This window comes from Alosa sapidissima, chromosome 5 (assembly GCF_018492685.1).
Source record: "Alosa sapidissima isolate fAloSap1 chromosome 5, fAloSap1.pri, whole genome shotgun sequence".
Classification (NCBI taxonomy): domain Eukaryota; kingdom Metazoa; phylum Chordata; class Actinopteri; order Clupeiformes; family Clupeidae; genus Alosa; species Alosa sapidissima.
Window position 1 is genome coordinate 20,991,670 of NC_055961.1, and position 9,355 is coordinate 21,001,024.

At 42.6% G+C, this 9,355-nt stretch overlaps 1 long non-coding RNA gene across 2 annotated transcripts; it reads left to right on the plus strand.

Moving 5' to 3' along the window:
• Positions 1 to 299: 299 nt before the first annotated feature.
• Positions 300 to 3,334, plus strand: LOC121709277. 2 transcript variants are annotated; one of them, XR_006031890.1, is made up of 5 exons: positions 303 to 573; positions 1,315 to 1,356; positions 1,627 to 1,761; positions 2,970 to 3,103; positions 3,279 to 3,334. It is a non-coding gene; the product is annotated as an uncharacterized LOC121709277 (long non-coding RNA). The 2 variants fall into 2 exon arrangements; XR_006031889.1 differs by lacking the exon at positions 3,279 to 3,334 and having other exon boundaries at positions 300 to 573; positions 2,970 to 3,272.
• The last annotated feature ends 6,021 nt before the right edge of the window (positions 3,335 to 9,355 follow it).

Consider the following 9,355-nt stretch of genomic DNA (forward strand, 5'->3'; position numbering starts at 1 on the left):
TTACAGCTACAAATCATCCTACAGTTAAAAATATTTTACAATTACAAATATATTCTACAATTACACATCAATATTCTACGCACAAAAAGCTGCTCTACAGTTACAAATCTTTTCTACAGGTGTACAGACTTTTGCACCACCTTTGGGATGAAAAGTGTCTCATATGTATTGTGTGTGTGTGTAACAGGATTTGTAACTAAAAATGATTTGTGATTTAACAAAAAAATAACACGAACAATTTTAAGTATTACTCATATGTCATTCACTTACAAATATATTCCACAGGTATGAAATATTCCACAGTTGCTGTCTTTCAATTACGAAACTATTTTGCCATTACAAATTTCTGCTGCTCGCACAAGTATTTTCTACAAGTATACAAATCATTTTGAGACTGTTCTGGCGCTTCCTGTTGAATAGCCAATGGCGATCCTCAGGTTTGGCTAGCCAACCATGAATCTCAGTTCACTAACCAATCACAGAGCAATCACGGAGCAGCGCCGTCGTTGTCTGTGGGTGCAACCAAACCTGGAGTCTACGTTTGGAGCACGCTAGTTTCCTGTATTCCTTGAGGTATGTTGGTAGCCTACACTACACAGACATGTTCTATGTCCACTATTCCTTGTTAATACAGCCAGTGTACCTGATATACGGAACAACGAGGTGAGATCAATCAATGGCAACTAATGTGGGCAACAGACAAATAACTATTATATATAGCAAGCTACCGCTAGTTAGCCAAATCCCACTCAATCAGTCTGTCAGTTTAAGCAGCATACAAGTGCTAACGGATATGTAGTGTGTGGATGGAAATAAATAACAACACTCAACATACTTTTGAAGACATTTTGTTTCAAGTTTGTAACAAATGCGGTCAAAGTTTTAAGGGAGTTTGTCAGTCGGTCATAAGGTAGGCTCAGCAAAAAGAGGCAGGCGGCTAGCATTATTATCAAGAGGTGTGCTAACCATTAGGCCTCGTATGCCAGGTCTACCTCCAGATTGTGAGGTGCTACTTTGGACTTGACGAACTCTTATAGTAGGTAACAGAAACTCTTTACTGCAGAAAAACCGTAGTAGGTTTGATGCTCAACAGATTGCTCTGGAGTTAGTTATAAGTTAATAATAAGTATCCATTGATATGTGTGACAAAACATACCAACTGGTGTCAACATCAGCTAGGCTATGTTGGCATTTTCTGATGGTTCTTCATGACTGATCATAAGGTGCAAAATAAATAATACAGAAATACAGTGCTGGGCATTGGTAGACAATCATATTAATCTGTCTATGTATCTATTTCTTCTGTGTAAGCAGTTTCTTATGGATCCCCAGTTGCTGCCTCCTTCTGAAGCACAGGTGGGTCATAAAATATATTTTACTGTCTATGAAAATAGGTCGCCGCCCGATGTGAGTTTCAAAAAGCATACCTTTTGAACTTGTTGACGGCAGTATTCCTACTTAAAACAACATCCTCGGATGTGTATGTTTTATATTTTGTAAAAGTTAAAGAGAAATCACTACTATTCTATCTTAAAAAGTCAGTTTATTTTCAAACGTTTTTGTTGGTTCCTGTCAGTGATAGATCATTATCTATGATAAATGTATAGTTACTCTCTACACTGGCAGGTTATTAGAGAGGCTGAAAACCAGACTGGAACAGGCTCTTCAAAGGCAGCCTCAGGACCTGGACTATTTAGAGTTCCTCTGTACCAGTGAGTTGAGTCTAGTTCACTGAGTACTCACATGCCATTTCCAGAAGAGGTAAGCAAAGTCTGTTTGTTTTTTGTGCAAAATAAGTACAAACATTACCCCTGTTTTCAGAATACTTTCAGAAGGTGCCATTGAGTCTTGCTGTCCTGCTAAAATAAACTTCACTGACAGTTTTTACATATTTTTCCCCTCACAAACTATTAGATACCAGAATACAGTTGTTTTGTACTGTAAAAATAGTATTACGTGTTGATTTATATATATTTAAAACAAAAGAGGAAACGGCAGAGCCTCATGCTTATAATCATTCATTAATTATAAAATAAATCATGGACCTACACCAGTAATCCTCACTATTTTTCTCACAAGAGACACATTGGCAGTGCAAAATCAAAAGGAGAACCTCTTTTACGACAACGTACTAAGTCACCTTTGCAAATGTGCATTTCTACATATAAATTGGACATCCCACAAAAAAGAAATAACACAGCCAATACATTTTCATTTAAGACCAGTCATCTAATACTGGGATGAGTGGAAGCTGGCATGCGTGTCCTTGACTTTCTTCATGCTGTAATTTTAGTAGCAGGTTTGACAATACCCCCTTTAGGAAGCACCATTAAGGCTTAATAACTTCCTTTCACCTTCATTATTGTATTTGGGTGAAGGGAGATGTATAATTAAGATGTTTTTTGTTTTCACAGTGCAGGATTGTATGTTTATGAAGCACATTTGAAAAAAAATATTGACTGTTACCACATACAGTGGGTCCCATTCAGAAGTGGCCACTTCTTTCGTGTTTTCTGTGATTCATGCAGCTGTGTGAAATGTATTACAACTTATCGCCACAAGGTGGCAGTTTAAGTCCACTGTAGCATTTGTAAACAGGGCAGTGGAGTGCATTCAAAGGCGTTGCAGTGGCAGTGAGATACTGTAAGAAGAACGAAACTGAAGATCACCTCGTTGAAGTCATACAGTAGACTAGGCTAAATCAGAGCTTGCTTTTGTTTTTATCAACCTGGGGCCAGAGATGATGGCCTTTGGCGAACAGTTTAGGCCTACTCAAAATGAGTAAAATCAAAAGCACTATACAGATGACATGAAAAAGGTTATGATGTATGGATTCCCAAGTGTCCAAGCTTCCAAATGGTGTATAACATGACTATGCTTCATAGCAATATGGGATTTAGAAGGTTGGGGGAAGGAAGGTAGGTGTTCTTCATAAGGTTAAAATATTGTTGTTATGATGCGTTTAACAGGTCATAGGCAGACGGGAAAAGCAGGCCTTAAAAGAGGGCTACAGGATACTGGGGTGCTCCCAATGATAACAGAACGGCCAGAACTGGCTAGAGTTCTGTTCCCACAAGGTGTCTCATCTCTGATGGATCCTAAGGTATTAATGTTCAAGCATGGCAATTTAAACATGGCAAGCATGACACATCCTCTCACATTCTTTTTGCAAAGGTAAATTTGTAAATGGAGGAAAACAACTGACAGAATAAAGTACATCATGACTATGGTACAGTGCACAATAGTATTCCAAACAGGGCACACTGTTTTTGTTGCAGATGATTTTTAAAAGAGTGGTTTGACCAGATGAGGCGGAGGTTGACAAATCTGTAGAAAAGATTTGTAACTGTAGAGCAGCTTTTTGTGCGTAGAATATTGATGTGTAATTGTAGAATATATTTGTAGTTGTAAAATATTTTTAATTGTAGGATGATTTGTAGCTGTAAAACCGATCCGTACCCGTAGAATAGATTTGTAACTGTAGGGCATATTTGTGATGTTGACAATTACTTGTACAGATCATTTTTACAGTTACAAATAATTTCTACAGTTTCAAAACGTGATACACACGTACAAAACTTTTGAGTCTAATATTCTTCCATACTCTGAAAGCATAAGTAGTCGATCAGTAGCTCAACAGGTAGATCTATAGATAGGCTAAACTCATTTTTCAGGCATCTGACCGACCGGGTTGACACTTCAGCATGAGAAATCGGGGGTGTGGCGCATGAGCGTGTGAAACTAATCAAATGCGTGTGTCTCACGGCCAATGCGTGAGAGTTGGCAGCTCTGTTACTCCAATTACTCCAAAAGCATCTTTTGCAGCGATTTTTGTGTGAGCATATCAGTGAACACCCCTGACCACTCGGTGAGTTTCACGTCTTTTTAAACGAAAGTTTAATGCGTTTTAGGAAGGATTGTTCCAGTGCACCTATGCAGCCATTGTGGAGGTGGGGTGGCGCTACCACAGAAACCGAAAATTCTCAGACCAGCAGCATATGTCCAAATTTCAATCTTAACCGTTCTATTTTATCAGAAACAATTTGAAAACAGGGCTTTAAGTGTAAAATACCGAACTTGTCCTTTAAGTCCCTGCACTGGCTTCCAGTAAGTCACAGAATTGACTTTAAAGCACTTTTTTACAATAGAGCAGGACCTAAATACCTACAGTATCAGACATGCTTCAGCAGTAGGCCTACACACCTTCTCGTCCTCTCAGGTCTTAGGAGAAAAACCTGTTAGTAAAACCAGCTGTTAGAACTAAACATGGTGAAGCAGCTTTTAGCTGCTATGCGGCTCAGCTCTGGAACGAACTTTCGGATGACGTTAAAAAGGCCCCAACTGTAGCCAGTTTATGTTTTTTTATTATGATATTTTCCTTTTAAACTATTCTTTGGCTATTGCCCTTGCTTTTATTTGTTATTACTGTCTGCTTTTGTTAATGTAAAGCACATTAAATTACCTCTGTGTATAAAATGTACTATATAAATAAATTTGACTTGACTTGATTACATTCATGCAAGTGCCTTGTGAGTCTTACCAATCCAAAATGTAACAGGTTCTTCCTTGGCCCCAGTTCGCCCCTTTCCACTAAGTTTAATGAAAACAGGACCAGTAGTTTCTGCATAATCCATTTAACATACAAACAAACAAACCCAACAAACAGTGTAAAACACAACCTCCTTGGCAGAGGAAAACATTCCCAACTACATTGATTTTGTTGCAGAGACTGTGTCAAGCAACAGAACGAAATGAAAGAAGACAACTCCAAACTAAATCCGGCTGCATAGATTTGGTTGTGAGGGACTGTGACAGTGCCAGGCGGCACAAGAGGCGCTCTGTGGACTTGCTGCTGCTGCTGCTGCTGCTGCTTTGACAGTCTGCAGAGGAACGGGCCCACTGGGAAGGGACCCAGGAGCGGAGCGGAGCTCTGAGGGGAGAGAGGATGAGCAGCAGAGCCGGGCTTACAGCGGCTACAGGGGGAGGGGGCTCCACTGATCCCATGGAGGGACGGAGACCGCCACACTCTCTCTCTCTCTCTTTTTTACTTTCTTTCTTTCTCTCTCACCCTCTCTCTCTCTCTCTCTCTCTTTTCTTCTTTCTCTCTCACCCTCTCTCTCTCTCTCTCTTGATCTCTCTCTTTTCTTCTTTCTCTCTCTCTTGGTCCCTCTCTTTCTGTTTTTCTCTCTTTCCTTCTTTCTCTCTCTCTCCCCGTCTCTCTTGCTCTCTCTCTCTCTCTCTCAGTCTTTCTTTCTTTCTCTCTCTCTCTCTCTCTCCTGGTGGAGAGGAGAGCTGGATGGCAGAGGAGGATGGAGAGGAGAGGCAGTAGGGGCTTGGGGGGGGGGGGGGTTGTCCAGAGGGATGAGGAGCGGAGAGGTTAGAGGACTGATTCCTCTGCTTTATTGGATTTGGGGGGCGAGGCGGAGAGGGCTCTTACGGGAGGACTACTGACCGCTCGAGAGGGAATCAGAAAAAGTGGCGAGTATGAATGATAGAAGTTCTGCTCTCATTACATCCAGCCTGGCGCTGATACTCTCTTTTCACACACCCACACACACACACACACACACACACACACACACACACACACTCACGTTCCTCCTTGTGCTCTCTCTTGCTCTCCCTCTGTGTGTCTCAATATCACATAAACAGACATGCTCTAAATCCATGCATGCACACACACACACAGACACACACACACACACACACACACACCCACTCCCTCATATGTCCGTGCAACCATGCAGATATGGATATTCACTTTATAGTCAAGACGAGTGCCTCAGAGCAGAATTTCTCACTCTTTACTGTGAAAAGCATCAAAACTACACCCTCGTTTCACACATGCAGAATGAAGTGTGTGAAATTTCCATCAATGCTGAATGATGTACGAGTGAACAGAGGAGGCACCTCCTTCAGGCTAACTACATAAAATGTGTTTCATTCACAGATTGGTTTTCATAAACGACTGGTTAACTCATTATTGTTCCCATATGAAAATGAACATGAAATTGTGGGTCTGATACTTGTAACTCGCGGTGCAGTTGTTTTGATTTCCTCCATCAACTCTCTGAGCTGTCAAGATGAAGGGAATCAAAGCATTCTTTGCGGGAGAGAGAGAGAGAGGGGGAGAGAGGAAGGGGGAGAGAGAGAGAGAGAGAGGGGGAGAGAGAGAGAGGGAGAGAGGGGAAGAGAGAGAGAGGGAAAGAGGGAAAGGGAGAGAGGGGGGGGAGAGGGAGAGAGGAAGGGAGAGAGAGAGGGGAGAGAGAGAGGGGGAGAGAGGGAGAGAGGAAGGGAGAGAGAGAGGGGGAGAGGGGGAGAGAGGAAGGGAGAGAGAGAGAGGGAGAGAGGAAGGGGGAGAGAGAGGGGAGAGAGAGAGGGAGAGAGGAAGGGAGAGAGAGAGGGGAGAGAGAGAGGGGGAGAGGGAGAGAGGAAGGGAGAGAGAGGGGGGGAGAGGGGGAGAGAGGAAGGGAGAGAGAGAGGGGGAGAGAGGGAGAGAGGAAGGGGGAGAGAGGGAGAGAGGAAGGGGGAGAGAGAGAGGGAGAGAGAGAGAGAGGGAGAGAGAATGCCGTGAGGAAATCGCAGATGAGATCTCACCTGGATCAGCTGCCTCTGGAGCTGCTTACCCGACGGCTAATCAGGCCGATCGACACACAGAGAGCCAGGGCTAAAGCTCTCTTGGCTGCCGTTGAGTCACCTTTGCATCATATCGGCTTTTGCAAGCCGAAGTTCCCCCAACTCGAAAAGATGTCCAAAGGGCTGCAAAAGGCGCTCTCAAAGGACTACTTGCCGATGTCTGCCACTTCAAACTCCCTGACCTTCCCTCAGATCAGATGCAGGCGCTGCCTTTGTTCTGATGCTCAAACCTTTTCAAGCCAGACTGCCTCTAACCGTTCACGTGGTCCTCCGCTTGCTCAAAGACTTGAGTCCGGAGAAGCATATCTGGAAACCGGTATTTCCAAAACTTTTGCTAATGAGACATGAGAAGTTACCCCGTACTTATTGGTCAGTTCGTCCGTGAAGTAATAACTTTTGCTATCGTTTACATTTTGAGAAAGTATCTGCAGCCTGCTGACGCAAAGGCAATTGGACAGTTGCAACAAAGTCATTAAACATGCAGTAGGCAGGGAGGTGAGTAATTAACAAGATGGTGCCACAGTCATTTACGTTTCCTGTCGGATTTGTAGTGTGCAAGCACTGCAGTCTGACCTGTAACCTCCCTTCAACAGACTCACAGACAGGCAGTCATAAGTATGGGTAGGATGATGATGAACAGGGTGCCAGTTTTGCGTGAAGTCAATCAGCGACCAGGCCCCGGGTTTAAAAGGCTTCATCTGTGGCTTGAGGAGGACTCTATTTGCAGACGCTTTGTATGCGGGAATTTTGCCACGTCGTCCACAGCGGGGAGCCCATTAAGGGTTAAAAGACAAACAGAATGAGATATCAAGCTCACTCTCGCGCCAACTTGATCTCCACTCCCCCGTGCGTGAAAGAACAGGGAATTGTGGGATATCTCCAGACCTTTTTCCCACATTTGTTTTTCCCCCTCCTTCTTTTTTTTGCCTCTGAGACGACCCTTGTGGAGAGGTGGGGCTCGGGAACGAGATAATCTGCAGATCGATGTGGGGCGATGTAAAACTCTTACTAAGCCTTGTCACCTCAGTCGGGGGTAAAACGGCCAAGCTGAAGCCCTAATGAGAGGAGCCAGATCTCCCTTAAAGACAGGAGAGGAGGGGAGAGCTTTACAGCGGCTTTTCACTGTCAGAGCTGGATGTGTGGAAAGACACTGGGCAGAATGAACGATAGGCAACAACAGTGAAGGTTACTGAAGGCACGCTGCAGGTCTTGAGTCCAGGAAAGTAGCACTGGGGCAAAAGGCAGAAGCAAACCACAAGAAAAAAACGAATCAGATGGAGAAAAAGTAGATGCATGGGGTTGCCATTCTTTACGGAACCCTGGAGGGGTCATTGCAAGATATTTTTTGGTGTATATCCAGGAAATGTGCACTCATTTTACTAAATTGTGTGCTCATTTGACTAAATTGTACTCTCATTTTAATTTTTGTAAAATGAGCTCACAATTTAGTAAATCGTGTGCATGAAAATGTGTGCACAATTTGCTAAATTGAGTGCACAATCTAATAAAATGAGACCACAGTTTAGTAACGACGAGAGAACTATGTAGTAAAATGGGCACACAGTATACTAGATTGTGAATACAATCTATGCTAGATTGTGCATACAATCTAGTAAAATGAGACCACAATTTAGTCAAATGAGCACAAAACTTACTAAAATGAGCGCACATTGTCTCAATATACAAAAATATCTTGCAATGACACCTCCCAGGCTCCGTAATTCTTCTTCTTTTTTTTTTTTTCAAAAACTGACCGGGATCAGATTTTAGCATGTAATAATAAAGATTCCGAGTGCAAAATAAGATAATTATATGCAATTCACTGGATTGAGAACAGCTTACATTATGTTTCCTAAAAACTCTCCAGGGGGACGTCGTTTGAAGTCCTGATTACTTGACACTGATTTACATATTTTGCGGAGTAATAGAGGATATGATTAAAAGAATTTTAACCATACTGTTCTCTCCCTCTTCAGATCAGAGCGCCAGTCTCAGGTCATACATAATCACCAATTATGAATAAATTATGCCAACATTCTTGATGCAAAGCTATGCAAAGATATGTTTTTGCATGCTTTGTTCTTACTCTTTCTATGAAAGTCACCAATTTTTGCCTCCGGAAACATCTGTCAGTGTTAAAATAACTCACATTTCAGAGAATTGCTCAGTGCAGCTGGGTTCGAGGGGGTTAGTGGTTGGTAAAGATTCAAGAGGTAAATGTGCTGGGGTGAAAATGGAGGTGAGGTCCTTTAGGAGAGCATTGAAAAGTCTCACTGTAATCAGTAAATAAAAACTTCCATTCGATTCCAACAACTCATTAAGATTCAGTGGTCTCATAACCCATCAGACTCTTGCTTTACCTGCCAAACCATCAGGAATGAAAAAAAGAAAATCTTTTTACTATTTGTTGTTGTGGGTATGATGTTGACAAAGACACCTGAAAACATATGGTGGCATTTGTAGAGTGATTGACAGAGTATTACACAACTGTAGATGGGGCACATCCTCAAGGAGACTAGCCTGCACGCAGTCTCACGCTCTAATTTTTAATCCGAACATTGTACACAACTTCCTGCACAAACTTTTATAGAGTACAATGCAGATTGAGGAGTAGGAGAGACAGTCATACTTTGCCACACTCCTGCATTTACAGAAAGGCACGCTCTCATAAACTGTATTCACAAGCATGCGCCTGAGATGAAGCCTTCGATCCAGATCC